Below are 17,221 nucleotides of genomic sequence, written 5' to 3' on the forward strand. Positions count from 1 at the left end.
GGTAGAGTCAATATAATAAAAAGTCAAAATACCAACTAATTAATTTAATTATTCAGTGCTATACCAATAAAACTTCAAAAAAATTTATAGAACTAGTAAAATAAATTTACCTAGAACATTACAAGAGTAATGATGGAGAGGTTAAGTGGGAAGGAATGGAGTCCATGAGTACCATATCTCTAACTATTCTACAAAGCCATAATCATTCAAACAATTTGGCATTGGTTAAAGAGAGACAGAGGCAGAGACTGAGACTGAGGGACAGAGAGTGACAGAGAGACATAGAGAAAGAGACAGACAGACAGACAGACAGACACAGATTCAGAGAGAGACAGAGACAAAGACAGAGAGAGAAAGAGGAGTTGATCAGGAAATAGATTGTGTATATAACCTATACAAGTAAAAACAGTAATATAGTATATGACAAATCCAAAAACCTCCAGTTCCTGAGGATAAAGATTCACTATTTGACAAAAACTGCTGGGAAAAAAAGGCTTGAAAGCAGTTTGGAAGAAATTAGGTAAATACTTTATAATATGCATCAAGCACAATTATTATAAAAGGTTACATCATTAACAAATTAGAGAAGCAAAGAAAATATTACTTTTGGGATCTATGGCTAGGGAAAGAATTCATGACTACACAAATCATAGAAAGGATCACATAAGATGAACAATTCTAATTATATAAAATTTTAAAGTTTTACACAAACAAATCCAATTAAGTTCAAATGAGAAGAGAAGCAGTTAAACATAAAAAAAAAAAGTTTTGAAATACCTCTAGGAAAGGCTTCATATCTAAGACATATAAGGAGCTGCTTCAAATTCATGAGACTAAGAACAATATATTGCCAAATAGACAGAGAAAGGATATGGCGAGGATATGAAGAAACCCAAGCTAACAAAAAAAAAAAGAAAAGAAAAGAAAAGAAAAGAAAAATGTTCTAAATTAACAATAATCAGATAAATTCAAATTAAAGTAACTTTGAAATTCTACTTCAAACTTATGACTAGAAAAGATTGTAAAAGAGAATAATGGTGAATATTGGAGGGGCTGTAGAAAAACAGGCATGACAGTGCACTTTTAATGAAGTATGAATTGGTCTAACCATCCTGGAAAGCGATTTGGAATATGCCCAGAAAGATTTATCAAACTATGCATACATATCTTTTAACTCGGCTATATCATTCCTAGACCTAAACCCGCAAAGAAATCTAAAAAGGAATTAAAATATCTGTGCTTATGAAATTATTTTTATCTTTTCATGGTAACTGAAAACTGGAAATTAAAGGGTGTCCTACTGGAGTATGGTTAAGCAAATTAGTATGTGAATATAATTGCTTCATAAGAAATGATGAAAGGAGCAGTTTCAGAGGCCACTAGGTATCTCTTTGAACAGGGAAATCTGAGCAAAAGTGAATCAATACACACACTAATAAAAACATTATATAGACAACTTTAAAAGAACTTGAACTTCAGATCAACACAATGATAAACAATGAATCCAAAAGAATGAAGATAAAACATTCTTCACATCTCCTGTCCTAGAGGTGACCTATTTGAGAATTTGTATTGAATTGAAGATTTTACCTGTTTGGTTTTTTGTTTTGTTTTGTTTTTCTCGGTAGGGTGTGAAGAGGAAGGAAGAAAGGAAGGAAGGAAGGAAGGGTGGAAGGAAGGAAGGAAGGAAGGAAGGAAGGAAGGAAGGAAGGAAGGAAGGAAGGAAGGAAGGAAGGAAGGGTGGAAAGAAGCAAGGAAGGAAGGAAGGAAGGAAGGAAGGAAGGAAGGAAGGAAGGAAGGAAGGAAGGAAGGAAGGAAGGAAGGAAGGAAGGAAGGAAGGAAGGAAGGAAGGAAGGAAGGAAGCGTTGAAGCGTGGAAGCGTGGAAGCGTGGAAGGAAGGGTGGAAGCGTGGAAGCGTGGAAGGAAAGGTGGAAGCGTGGAAGCGTGGAAGCGTGGAAGGAAGGGTGGAAGGGTGGAAGCGTGGAAGGAAGGAAGCAAGGAAGCAAGGAAGGAAAGATACTTTCCATCCCACAAATGAGATAATCTATATATTGTTAATCTAATATTTATAGTCAAAGATACCATAGATCAGAAAAATAAAATTATATCTAAAATACTCAAGTTACCTTTAGCAAATCACTAACATACATATGAATTGGTTGTCTCATAATACTGTCACAGCTGGTTGAAAAGGGTTAATTTTAATCAGTTGGTTGTTTTATTTATACAAAAAGGTAATGCAACTGTTGGTTCTGACACATACAGCTTATGTCAGTTTTCTGGAATGGTCAGTAGAATTAAAATACAACTTGGAAGCAATGAGCATGAAGCAATTAATCTTTTCTGGTACTAAGAAGCAAATTTCAACTTTCACAATGACAGTGTTATTAAAATTCTGCACTGCTGATTGTTTGGGTTTCAAACTTTGGTTCAATTAAGAGTATGTGTCATATCTACACAGTTCAATGCAGATTTATTTAATCTTTTGAAAGATACTTGTTGCTTTTTTAAAAGAAATTCTCCTGAAGCATAAAATTGATTCAATGTAAGTTTTTCACTCCATTACACACATTAAATGACATTGATTTGGGTGATAGAAAGAGGCTGAAAGAAATAGAACCACGTGGGAGAAGAGGAAAATAGAGCTATAAATTGCAAATAGCAAAAAAAAATAAAGGGATATGATTGACTCTGTATTGTATATTAAAAAAAATTCTTGCTCATGTTCCTGAAAAAGAGTTTGAAAGGGAGGAGTAAAATTGCCCAGAATGGAGCTAAGCATTATTAATGAGGTCGGTGGCTATGTTAAAAAAAAAAAAGTAATTTTTGAAAAAGTGATTCCTCAGAGAGTTATTCATGGTCTTCTGTGAAAAAATGTACAGGTGCTACCTGAGCCCCACCATTTTTTTGCAAAAAAAAAAAAAAGAATGAATCTAAAATTAGGGTGGTGATATATGGAAAACATAATCAAGACAAGTTATGAAATCTCTGAGTCAAGAAATTTAACATTTCCTTTCTCCTTTCTCTTTTACTCTTTTCCCTTTTCAACCATTTTTTCTGGAAGATTTTCACAGGTTAGTAATATTGTTGTTATTGTTAGTCAGTTCTGTCTACTCTTTATGACCCCATTTGGGATTTCCTTGACAAACGTAATGAAGTGATTTGTCATTTCTTCCAACTCATTTTACAGATGAGGAAACTAAGGCAAACAAGGTTAAGTGACTAGCCCAGGGTCACACTGCTAGTAAGTGTCTGAGGCTAATTTGATTTCTGGAAGATAAATCTTCCCTAACTCTAGGCTCAGCAATCTATGCACTGCCCACTTAACTGCCCTTAACAACAACAACAATCTTTTATGCCCTGGAAAAAGTCTTTCATGACAGTAAGCTGAGCACCTTAGAAGCAAACTTTAAAGTCAGATATGATGCTAATGAGACTATTTAGAAGGAAGGTTTCCCCCTTCTCCCTCAGATGCTAGAAATCTTTGGTAAAAAATAGATATTTTCCTTGAACAAAGTGAAGTGAACTGAATAAGTGATTCAGATAGGTCTTTGGGTTGTAAAATTTCACAAGGATAGGTAAGTACAAGAAAGTTGCTTTTCTCCCACATCTCCTATATTTAATGGTAGACTGATGACAAAGTGACTTAAAGGAATGTATAAAAATCTTAATCTGCTTCCTAGTTTTGACCTACGTGTTTGGAATTTGATTTGGGGCTGTTTTCATTCAAAATACGATCTCTTTCATGAACCCTGATCCCCACAAAAAGGTACATTTTTTCTGTCAGGAAATAGAGCAGGGTAGTAAGAGCTAATCACAAATATGCAAACTTCTCTTGATTGAATTTGGACTGGATGATCATTAATGTCTCTGTGATCTAGCAACTAATTGATCATTAGCCAGTGAAAAAATGTCAGATCATATTGCCACAGACTGTTGCAACCATGTGTACAAAATCATGTGCCACAGGAAAAGAACACATGTCTCTACTTCCAGCTGTTACTGATGTTTCAGACCAAATAACCATCATTACTGCTAGAAGAGTGTATATGCCATCATTAAACTCTCTAGCCAGCATAAATTTTAAGAAAATAGAATTGAAGTCAATACAATAAACATTTATTAAACATCTCACAGGTGCAAGGCATTGTGCTGAGTGTACAAAGATGAAATAAGGCACAAAGCTCACAATGAGGGATATTATATAGGAGCCAAAATGCTTGACTCAGAGCCAAGAGGATCTGGGTTCATATATCATGTTTTATACTAAGTTGCTGTGTGATTTTGGCCAACTTACTTAATATCTCTGAGCTTCCATTTCCTCATCTGTGACATGGGGATATAATACCTATCACAGGGTTGTTGTAAGGCTCAAATGAGGCATGGAGATGCTTCCCAAATTTTAAAGTGCTATTATAAATATCATTATTGGGTCTAAATGGTACCTAAAACATGAACACAAATAAGTTTAAGGCTAAAAGGGATCAATTGAAGGGGGAGACTCAGATAATGAGTTTGAAAGAATTTGAAGGGGGAGAGATTACTTTCAGCTGGGAACATCAAGAAAAATTTTAAATAAAAGTCAGCTTCCATCTCTTCATTTCCTGTCTATTTTTCTGTGAAGCTTCCTTATCAGCTCAGTCTTCATTCCCTCTCCCAGACTTTTTCAATAAAGATAAAGTTTCCTTTTGTTCTATCTTGCTGACATCTTATTACAATAAGAATTTTAAAATTCTGAAATATTTACTTAATTGCAAGAGTAATAATAACTCATACAGATATTAATTTCTAATTCAATTCTTACTTCATTCTTAATTAACATTCAATTAGCAATTGCTGGCCTGTGAGCTCACCATATATGAACCCAGCATAACTACCTCAAAGTCAAGATAAGTATTCCCATAACATTATCTAATGAGCAGCCAAGAGTCACAGATAAATCACTGCATCAATCGTGCCTTCAGCATCAAAATCATTCCTCAAAAGTAAAAGCACAGTGAAATACCATTAGAATCTGGGAATATAGGCTTCAAAGAGCAATTAGGCTTGGACTCTTAAAAAAATAACTGAGTTGGAAGCAACTTTGGAGAGTATTTAGTCCTCCTGAGGTCCAAAGAAGCAGTGATTTTACAAATGTCAAAACATTAGATAGTGACAAAAAAAAAAGAGATAGTCAAAAAACTAGATAGATATGTTGTTTGGCTCCCAACCTAACATTCTTTCCACTATACGTTGTTTAATCAGTTTCAGTCATGTCTGACTCTTTATGAATCCATTTGGATTTTCTTGGCAAAGAACCTGGAGTGGTTTTCCATTTATTTCCCCGGTTCATTTTGCAGATGAGGAAACTGAGGCAGAGTTAAGTGATTTGCCCAAGGTCATACAGCTAGTAACAAACTGAGGTCAGATTTGAATTCAGGAAGAGGAGTCTTCCTGACTTCTGACCTAGTGCCCTATTCACTGCACTGCCTAGTTGCCCTTCCACTGGAAAATAATTTAAATATAAACATATTTTTTTCATTGATTACACAGAATTTCCTACATTTTTTGCTAAATGTCTAGATGAATCAAATAGGCTTGCTTTTCTCTGCCCTGTAAATATGAATGTTCTTTGAAACAACTATAAATCAATAATTAGTGATAACTTGTTCTGATGTTTGGAGAACTAATTTTATAGTCAGGAAGACCTAGGTTTGAGTCTCAACTCCAGTCCATTTTAGTGGTATGAGCAGAGGTACATCACAATCTCTCAAAGGCCCATGAAATTCTACATGGCTACACATTACAGGGAGTTAGGTGAGGCAGTGATTAGGGCAGCACACCTAGAGTCAGGAAGACTCATCTTCCTTTATTCAACTTAAATCTCAGACACTTAACCATATTTGCCTCAGTTTCCACACATGTAAAATAAGCTGGAGAAGGAAATGGCAAACCATAACTTTGCCAAGAAAACCCAAAGGGGGTCTCAAAGAGTCAGGTATGATTGAACAAAGAGTTACAGACCAATTATTGATCCATGCCCATGAAATTCCATACCAGAAGACAATTCAACATCCACACCACAGGATTCTCCAGATCATTGAAATTCACAGGTCTGAATGAAATAGCAACAATTACCACTCCAATGAGCACAATTACCAAGCTACATGAGTACCAAATCTGTCTCCTTCACAGCCAAGGATCTACAGATGTCCCTATCTAAACTATGGACCTGATCCCCTTAAAAAAGTATGTAAAGCAGATTTTTATAAATCAAATTCTATTTCCCTTTGACTATATTGTAACTTCAAAGATGCTTTCATCTCTATTCTTAATTGGCTTCAAAGAGTTTAACTTCTGGTTTCTGTTTCCTAGTCAGTGTCAAGTAACTAATGACCCTAGAGGGATAATTAATTACTGCAAGAGGATTACTGATTAATATAATGCTAAAGTGATTTCCATTATATTGCGTATTTCATGCCCTGATTAAACTAGGGCACCCTGATATTACTAATTATATGATAATTATGAATAAAATCCACTAGGTGGCATCATAAACAGTAGGCTATTGATGCTCTTGAAACTGGTACTCAACGTACAAATTGAGAACATTTGTGTGGTCTTTGTTAAAATGGGAGAATTCTGAAGCCATGAAGTAAAACTGTAGGTGGCATCTCCCCCAGCTCCTTTGCAGAGGTTGAGGCACACAGTGCAAGGGGATAGAGTTTCATAGATATTTTTTTTATTATTTTGATCAGTTTTGATAACTTTATTTTTAAAAACTATTATAAAAGATGGCTCTAACCGAGGAAAGGAAAATAAGGAAACTTAGGCAAAAGAGTCAGTTAGTAAGCTTTGCTTAAGGCCCTACTATGTGCAGGCACTGTGCTAACCTCTGAGAATACAAAGAGGGGCAAATATCAGTCTGCTGTTGAGGAGATCTCATAGACTAAATGGACAAACGACTGTACAAACAAGCTATTCATACTAACTTATTATTTAAAAAAAGAAGGATAAAAGAAAAAGGGAAGAAAACATTTGAGAAATACTTATTAATAAAATATTAAGAAATAAACCAAGTGTTTAACACACTTTAGAAAGAATTACTTTAACCCCTTCATGCTGTTTGTTTGGAAAATGTGATATATACCGAACTGCTCTCATATGAAGAGGCAAAGAAGGGTTTTCTCAGGGAGGGATGAGCATTGGCTGAAAAGCAAAAATAAAAAAGCAGAGGACTTGGGAATTTGTTCCCTGGATACTTGTATGGCAAAGACCTCTGTAATCCTCATGATTGTGGAATCTGGTTATTATACTCAACTAAGCAGAATAGCTGACCCTTCGTTCTTACCAAGAGGACTTCCAAATGAAGATTTCCAAAGCTGGTGAAAGCTGAAAAGGCAGAATCTCATTGGAATTGACAAAGAGAAGCAAGAAACACACTTAAAACAAATGACTAGAACTTTTCTGTGATTTATTAGAACCCATGCCCTATGCCTTATGCCTTAGGGTAGCATAGTATCAATTAAAACATAAACTATTTATTATACAGCATTGGAAGGTTTGAGACATGAAATAAGCATTCTCAATCATAGTACTTCTTCTTTGGCCTCAGTTTCCTCATTTGTAAAATGAAAGGGTTGGATTAGATCAAGTGCTATAAATATTTTTTTGTATCCTAGTCCACTTTGTCAGTATGATGAAGCCTAGGATCCCTTCTCAGAATAATCTTGTTAAATTCATAAAATAAAATCTTTGGGATTACAAAGGAAACCAATTATGTTGAAATAGTTATCAACATATATTTAAAAAAACAATGGATGCCAAGTTTAAGGGAAGAGAAAGAAAACAAGCATTTATTCATTGGTACTATATGCTGGGCCAGATGCTAAGTGCTATGCAAATATTGTCTCATTTTGATTAAGGTTAAGAACAAAATAAACATTTGGAGTACCTCTAAAGAAATAGCCTAAATAATTAAATACATTAAACAATTGATAATTTACAACTCCTGTTAACCAGCTATTACCTTAATGTAATTGCTATGGGGTGATGAAAATAAATTAGTTATTCTATGGGTTAATTACTGAGAGATATAGTAAAATGAGAAGTGGTGGAGAAAGAAGGGTGGCAAAAAGAATGAGATGCAGTGCACAATAGTAAATAGAAAACTTCCCTTAGTATTAGAATAGCCTGAGTTCAAGGCCCACATCTAAGACAAATTGCCTAGACAAGTTGTAGAGGTGCCAACCTGAATTGTGTAAGTGTTAAAATAGGGGTTTTGACAAAATAAGACAGCAGCTTTTAATAATTTAAGTTTTTAATGAAAATACAGTAGAGTTGTAAATTAATATCCATTTAGGCCAAAGAAAAGAAAACTCCTAGCAGATTTTAACAATTAACAGTTTAGTTTAATTAAAATAGAGATAGTAAAAGAATATAGTAAAGGACGGAAAGTTAGAAAAGAGGAAAGAAATTACTAATCTTATACCATCTAAACATACCTAAAATTCCCAATACTATCTAAAATTCCTAATACTTCTTCTAACTGTCTTCTGAGGAGAGTTTCTTCTGCCTGGCACAACCCAGGAAGACTCTAACCTCCTCTTTCTATAAATGATTCACTAACTACCTAACTCCCTAAAATAATGGATAGCCACCACTCACTCACTCCTTCAATCAGTTTTCTATAGCAGCCCAACTGTCAGCAGCTAACTGACAGCAGATCCTTGCCTATGAGACAGACCTCCTGCTCTCTAGAGATTCCAGAGGCAAAAAGTTCTTTAAAGGCTAAAGCCAAATGCCCTCTCAGAAAGCTCGGGCCTGCCTTTATATTCCAGCAACCAACCCCCAACAACCAATTCATACCCAGCAGCCACCTTTCTGGCAACAACCAGCCTTAACTGTCAGCAACAAACCGACCAACTGTCAGCTACTGACTCTCCTAACTGTTTGCAACCCACAGCCTGCAATTGATGCTTGCTCAGGATGGGGCTCCCAGGTTCCTACTTCCTGTCACTGTGGCCTGGTTAATCCCTACACATCTCTATGGTAAGAAGACCTCCAGGTTCACCATTAAATTAAAGAATTAAATAATTCCTTTTTTACAACTGGCAAAGAGAATTTCTTAAATAGAGAGTCCCTATATCTATGAAATCACAGATCCAGTCCCTAGTTCTATATAACAATTAAAAAATATATTTTAGATGACAAAAATATATGAGAATGAGAAAGGAGAATAGAAACAGGTAGGTTGAATTTCTTTCTTTGACAAGAAAAGGAGAGTTAGATGTTGCAACTTGTTAATTGTAAGTTGTAAGGAAGAAGGTAAAATTGTAGTGGATCTTAAAACAATAATATAATGCAATAATTTTGTATATTGTATTAAATCAGTTAAAGAAAAAAATGATGAAATTAAAAGTTGTATTTTGTTTATGATTTAACAAAAAGTGGTAAAAGGCAAATAAAATATGACAATTGCCATTTTCAATATAAATTAATAGCATTCCTTTATACAACTAGAGTAATAGAGTGGATTAAAAACAAAACTAAATCCAACAATATGTTCTCTAGAGGAAGACAGATCTAATACCAAAAGATGTATAAGGAATTTCACATGAAAATATGGATTAAAATTCATTATGCTAATGAGAAAATCTAGAGTTGCATTAATCATATGTTAATTAGAACCAGAAAAAAATTAAGAACAAAATAAGAAAATGATATTATGTTTAAATGTTTATAAGGCAGTGAGGTGGCACGGTGGATAGAGCACCAGACCTGGAGTTAGGAAGACCTGAGTTCCTATCCAGCCTCAGACAGTTACTAGCTATGTGATGCCAGGCAAGTCATTTAACCCTATTTGTCTCAGTTTCCTTTTCTATAAAGTGATCTGGAGAAGGAAATTATAAACCATTCCAGTATCTCTGCCAAGAATACCCTAAAAGGAGTCAAGAGGAATCAAATAGAACTGAAACAAAAGAACAAAGTTTAAGTGAATAAAGTGATAATATTGAGTCTGAATGTGTATATTCAAAATCATATAGAAACTAAATTTATAAAGAAAAAGCTAATAATTAATAAGAAAATAATAGTAAGAAATTTCAATAGCTGGTTTGCTGAATGTGAATAAATCAAGCATAGTAATAAATAATAAATTAGAGAATAGAACAGAATGTTGAAAGATACAGGTTTGAGGTATATATAGAAATAGGTAAATGGAAAAATCAAGAAATATACTTATTAAAATATATGTGGAGCATTCACAAATATTGATCACAGGCAGAACAAAGTAAATTTTAAGAACAGAAAACATTCATTTATGGATCATAAATCAAAAAGCAAATAATGAGAATAAGATTAAAATATTCAGGCCTATCTGTATGTTTGAAAATGGCTCTTTGACTAGTGCCTAGACTAAAGAACAAATTATAGACATAATAATAGAGTATTTGAAAGAAAACTACATAGAGTTTAGTTCAATTTATGGGATGTTGCCAAAGCAGAGTCAAACATATAACCTTTAATATTAGTATTTAAAGCTAATTTTCTCACTTTGAAGGGGACATTTAAGTTGACATTTAAAGAAATATATCAAAAAAAAGCAAAATATAAAACAAGAATGAAAGCTGATAAAATAGAAAATAAAATAATTGAACTGAGAGCTATGTTTTACAATAAAACTGATAAATAATTAGCAACTTTAATAATAGATCTTAGATTTAGAATGGAAAGGAAGGGGCTTTGCTCCTCGTTTTATATAAGAAGAAACCGAGGTCAAGAAAAAAATAAATCACTACTTGTCCAGAGTCAGATAGCTTCTCTGGTTTCTACCATGTTGCCTCTCATATTATATATACTATTTAATATATATATATGCATATATATATATATATAAAGATTGTATTCTATCTGAATTCAAAGATGGCTTTGATTCTCAAATCTTCCTGTTTCATGATTTGATAGTGATTATCAGAGGAACAAGGGAAGGAGAAAAAAAAGAGCAAATAGCATTTACATTTGTTTTTGTTGTTACTCAGTTGTTTTGGTCATGTCCAACTCTTCATGAACTGTTTGGGGTTTTCTTGACAAAGATACTAGAGTGGTTTGTCATTTCCTTCTCCAATACATTTTACAGCTGAGGAAACTGAGGCAAACATGGTTAAGTGACTCACTCCAAGTGACATAGCTAGGAAGTGTCCAAGGCTGGATTTGAACTCACCAACTTCCAGCCTAGTGTTCTATCTACTATTTCACCTGGTTGACCAAAACATTTAGATAACACTTAGTATATGTGCCAGACATTGTACTAAGAACTCTACAAATATTATCTTATTTTATCATCACAACAATCTTGGGAAGGAAGTTCTATTATTATTATAACCATTTTATAGTTGAGGAAATTGAGCCAAACAGAGGTTAAGCGACTTGCCCAGAGTCACACAGTCCAAGGTCAAATCCAGTTTAAGACAAGATTTGAAATCATCTTTCTCACCCAGGTCTATCCACTAGCTGTCGGTTATATGTGTGTTATATGTATAATATATATGTTACATACAATAAAATATATGTGACTGCATCTACCAAGGAATCTTGTATAATATTCAAATTTCATGGGAAATGCCTTTTTGAAGAAGAGTCTTTAAGGATGTATTTCACTCAATTGAGTCAAATTCTTTTTTTTAAATTTTTTTAGTATTAAGAAACGAGAAACATGAGATCTTTGATTCTTTATGGCTTTTAGTCATTTATATGGCTGATAAGTTGTATTTCTAACATAGAAAACCATCTACAAATGCTATTCACCAACGATAGGTATGTGTAGAAATGAAAAAGTAGGTATATGGGTATATAGCCCTGCATACATATTTTAGTAGCTTTGAGGAGGGTTATAATGCCATATTTGGAATTTTCTATTGTTTTACAATCTTTCCCTTTCCGTTCTTTTTTAAAAAACAAACCCTGAGTACATTTAAAATCATGTCTACACCAACACAGATTTCTTTTTGTGTAGTGGGTCATGTCCAGCTGCTTTTCCTGACTTTGACTTCTTGAATGCCATTTCCATTTCCTCACACAGAACATCTAGTAATGGAATCTTAGAGGTCAAAGATGGTGATTCAATTGTTATTAACTATCAAACTAGATCACCGCAACAATGTTGGCCAATCAATTCCATTTTGCTTCTATTGCTGTCCTCCTTGCAGCTCAAATCAATTCAACAAATACTTATTAAGCACCTCAAGACACAGTTCTAGGTGCTGGAAATTAAAAAAACAAAAACAAAAAAACAAAGTAATCCATCTCCTTTAGGAGGCTGCATTTTTCTTGGAGTGGTTCCAGGCACAAAAATAAACATCATAAAGATACTTTGAGAATAAAAGGAAAATTATCAACTAGAAGGATCTTCATGGAAGAGGTAGAACCAATAGAACCCTGGAAGGAAAATAAAGATTTTAGAAGTAAAGATGTGAAGATGTGGGTGGATGGATCATGGGAATATATGGTGGTGAGAGTTGATATATCCAATATGGCAAAGAGCTAGAGGTCCAGTATGGTTAGAATATATAGTTTGTAAAATAACATACTATGAAATAAAACTGGGAGGTTAGTTATAACCGCTGTGGTCTTAAACAGCAGACTCAGAAGTTGGTATTTTGTGCTAAAGGTATTAGAGAGCTACTGAAGGTTTTTTATTAGAACAGGGCATGGTAGAGCCTGCACTTTTCCAAGATTATTTTAGTCTCTGTGAAGTGAATGAGAGGAGTGAAGGATTGAAAATAAAGAGATCACTTAAGATACTAATCAAGCAAAAATTGATGAAGAAGTAAACTAAGATTGTGGGCACCTAATGAAGGAAAGGGATAAATGCTATGTAGATGTAAAACTGAATTAACAAGACTTAGAAACTAGCATGGTAAGAGAGATAAAGAAGAGAAAAGAGTCAAGAATATGTCTCAAGTTAGAAATATGGGTAAATAAGAAATAATTTTTTAAAAATTAATCATCTACGGATGTGTCAGACACTCAAAGAGAGGGATGACCTCTTCTTTGAAATTGATAACATTTTACTTACAAATACCCTTGGAATGATTTGTCTTAGCTGGGTCTGATGCCAAGTTTTCTGCATCCTTGTTTTCTCTACCATATTTTTTTTGGCTCTCCTCATATGTAAATGTTACACATGAGCTTGTATTTCAAACTAGAATTGTCTTCTGTTGCCAAAATTTCTCCATTTAGGAAGGAAAAAAGTGTTTGCTAACTAAGCACTATGTGGGCCTCCCTATTGTGAATCAGTTAAACTTATAAAAGAAATGTTGGTAATCTTAGTCAACATCTTTATTTTTATCACTTTTCCATTGTGATAATTTATTTTAGAAGTTCAAGTGGGAGTTACTACAGTTTCATAGGATATTTTCTCACTTTCAGTCTCCTTTTCTGCTACACCACCACTTTCATTACCTAAGGTAGGAAAACCAATGTAGAAAAATGATATTTTTTAAAACCCTTACCTCATGTATTGGTTCCAAGGCAGAAGAGTGGTAAGGGCTAGGCAATAGGGGTTAAGTGACTTACCCAGAGTCACACAACTAGAAAGTGTCTGAGGTCACATTTGAACCAAGGACCTCCCATCTCTGGGCCTGGATCTCAATCCACTGAGCCATCTAGCTGCCCCTTGAAAAATGCTATTCTTAAAACAATTCCAAGGTATCATCTCCTACCCATCAGATTGGCTAAAATAATAAAAAAGGGCAAAATTACAAATTGTAGATGTGGGGAAATGGGGACACTAATACACTTAGTGAAACTGTGAACTAGACATTTTGGAGAGAAATTTAGAATTATGCCTAGAGAGTTATAAAACTGTGCATATCCCCTGATCTGTTTTCCAAGGAGATCAGAGGAAAAGGACCAATATGTTCCAAGATAGTTATAGCAGCATTTTGTGGCAGCAAATGTGGAAAGGAAACAAGACTGACAGTTTGTGGGGGAAGGGCCCAACTGGGAGTGGCAGTTGGGTCTTGTGTTGAGCACTTCCTTCCTGACAGGTGTGGCAGTTGGGTCTTGTGAAGAGCACTTCCTTCCTGACAGGTGTGGCAGTTGGGTCTTGGGACTGACTAGCACTTCCTTCCTGCCGGGGGAGGTCTTGCGTCCTGGTGTTGGAGGAGAGAGGAGCTTGTTCAGCCCAGTCTGGAGTGGCATGCTCTTCTTGGTTCAGCCCAAAGACACAGGCTTCTAAAGGTTAGAATTGTTCTTGTTTGCTTTCTGTCTATTGCTAAGATTCTGAATTAGAACAACGAGAGTAGAGGGGAGTGGGACAAACCCTCTGCCAGCCTCTAGGGCCTGGCCCTATACTCTGAAACTAGGAAAAACTCCAATTCCAACTGGATTATTAAACTTTATATTATTTAAATTTGCAGTCAGATAAGTGGACTATCTTTTCTGGTCATAGAGGGAGCTGAACTTCTTTCAGTCATCAAGGCAATAAAAAACCTTATCGGACCCCTGCTGTTTCCTCTCAGCAGGGGGCATCTCCCTCCCCTGCTTCACCAAACAGTGTTCCCTCTCTCCCCTTAACTCCTCCATACCCCATAGAAACCTCCCATTTATCCCCATTTTTCCCAATCCTATTTCCTTTCCCAATAAATATTACACAAAGAACTGGAAATTGAGGAATTGTGGTATTGTGGTATAGGACTCTGATGGAATGTGACTTTACCATAAGAAATGATGAGCAACAAAATCACTATTAATTAGAGAAATTCAAGTCAAAACAACTCTAAGGTACCACCACACACCTATAGGTTTGGCTATTATGACAGAAAAGGAAAATGACAAAATTTGGAGGGGATGTAGGAAAGCTGGGACTTGAATGTTTTATTGGAAGTTGTTAACTGATACAATCATTCAGGAGAGCAATTTGGGCAAAAAGGGCTATAAAACAGTACATACCCTTTGACCCAGCATTACCATTAGTAGGTTTGTATACCAAAAAGATTAAAAAAAAAGCTTATTCATTTTGGGGTTGCATAAAAAGAAGCACAGATTTCAGAAATGGGGAGGGGATAGCCCCATTGTCATCAGACTTCATTTGGAGGATTTTCTTGTTTTGAGTGCCACAATGCTTTAACAAAAGTGTTTACAAGCTGGAGAATGTTCAGAGATGGGCAACCACTTAGGATACTGAAGAGATTTGAAGACTGGTTGGAAGAACTAGGAATGCTTAGTCTGAAGAAGAGAAGACTGAAAAGGGTCATGATCCTGTCAATCAGTACACATATATTTAAATACCGACTGTGTTCCAAATACTGTGCTAGGCACTGGAGACATAAATACAAAGAGCTTACATTCTAAAGTGGGAAAACAATACCAAAAAAAGAGCTGAAAAGCAAGGGCGAGAGTAGAGGAGGTAGAGAACATGATTATGAAGTCCAGAAAATCAGGACTAGAACTGGGAGGAGAATGAAGGTTAGCTGGCTTAGGCTGGGCCACTCAATAAAATGGAAGTCTTAGTAGAAGTTTACCATTGGTAGAAGGGGTGAGCCTAGTGGTAAATATTTCAGAGTGAGAAGGCTCTAGGAATTGTTGAATGTTACAGGGCCAGGAAGAACATTTTTAAATGAGATAGCAACTGAGTCATGAAGTGTAGAAAGTCAGGAGCAGAATTCAAGGGAGAGGAGGAGTACATAAATGTATAAAAATGTCAACAATAGCTTTATTCACCATAGTAAAAATAGGAAAGAATATATATGCCCCACATTTAGGGAATGGCTAAATAAAACATGACATATCAGGAAAAGAAATATAAAAGTACCACAAATTGGCAAATATTGAAGAATATATAGAATTATGGAAAGACTTTTACAAAGGGACACAGATAATAGAATCAGAACAAAAATAAAAAGTATGAGCATCTAATAAGTCCACAGGCAATGATCTGTGCAGGACTTTGAAGCAAATAAATTACTGTTATTATTTTGTTAAAGTTTACGTGTACCTATTTTTCCTTTCAGCAAATTATAAATAATAGTCTTGCATTTATATTTTCATGTTCATTTTACTGTTTTATTTTGTTGTTTCTAATTATTAAATTGACAATAAGAATTAAAATTTTAAAACCAGTAAAGGTATAAGAAATACCATAATGAGTTAGATCAATGGTCCATCCAACCCAGATTTTCCACAGAAGAGAAGGGACAGAAGAGAAAGGAATAGCAGGAAAACACATAAGTAGTCCTTCATCCAGATAACTTCAAAAAGTTAGGGATATAACTCTTGTTGCATGTCACATTCATAAATTTATTCAAGGTCCTTTGAATGGTTTGTACTTGAAGCTTATGTAACTTTTCCGAATAATGAATTCCAACTAACTTAAGCTCTGAAAGAACTTCCTTTTGCTGGTCCTTAAGCCATTTCTTCAAAACTCCACTTGTCCCATTAGATTTAGTTTTCCAGGATCTGATAACTTCAGATTCACCCAACTCATACCTTTCAGTTCCCATGAATTCAATTATCATCTCTATGCTGATGATTTTCACATCTACTTATCCAGCCCTAGATTCTCTAGTGCCTTGAAGTCTTACACCTACAATTGCTTATTCAACTTCTCAAATTGGAGATCTTGTAGACATCTTAAATTCAATGTGTACAAAACTAAACTCATTGTCTTTCCACTAAATCCTATCCCTTTCCAAATTTCCCTGTTACCCTATTAGCACCTACCTCCCAGTCTCCCAGCCTCACATCCTTAGCATGATTCTTGACCCTCCACTATCTTACTCCCCATTTCTAATCTGTTGATTTCACTTTTGCAAAATTTCTCAAATATGCCCTCTTCTCTTCTTTGAGACTGTGACCACACTACTCGTGCCTGCACTATTATAATAGCCTGCTTGTTGATCTCCCCATTGCAGAAGAACCTTCAGACAGTCACCAGAGTTATTTTCCTAAAGCCCAGGTCTGACCATATCAATCCCTTATTCAATGAACTACAGTGGTTCCTTATTGTTATTATTGTTTTTCAGTCATGTCAATCCTGTCTGACTCTTTTCGGGACTTTCTTAACAAAGATGCTGGAGTGGTTTGCCATCTCCTTCTCTCACTCATTTTACAGATGAGGAAACTGAGGCAAAAAGAGTTACATGATTTACTCAGTCACATAGCTAGTAAATGTCTGAGGACTGATTTGAATTCAGGTCTTCCTGATTCCAAGCTCAGCACTCTATTCATTTGTGCCACCTAG

General features: G+C 35.1%; 1 protein-coding gene across 1 annotated transcript in view; it reads right to left on the minus strand.

The window, feature by feature from the left end:
* PDE11A (phosphodiesterase 11A) overlaps positions 1-17,221 on the minus strand; it is a 523,355-nt gene that overhangs the window by 386,341 nt on the left and 119,793 nt on the right. The window lies entirely within an intron of this gene.

The sequence above is a fragment of the Monodelphis domestica genome, chromosome 4 (genome assembly GCF_027887165.1).
Source record: "Monodelphis domestica isolate mMonDom1 chromosome 4, mMonDom1.pri, whole genome shotgun sequence".
Classification (NCBI taxonomy): Eukaryota; Metazoa; Chordata; class Mammalia; order Didelphimorphia; family Didelphidae; genus Monodelphis; species Monodelphis domestica.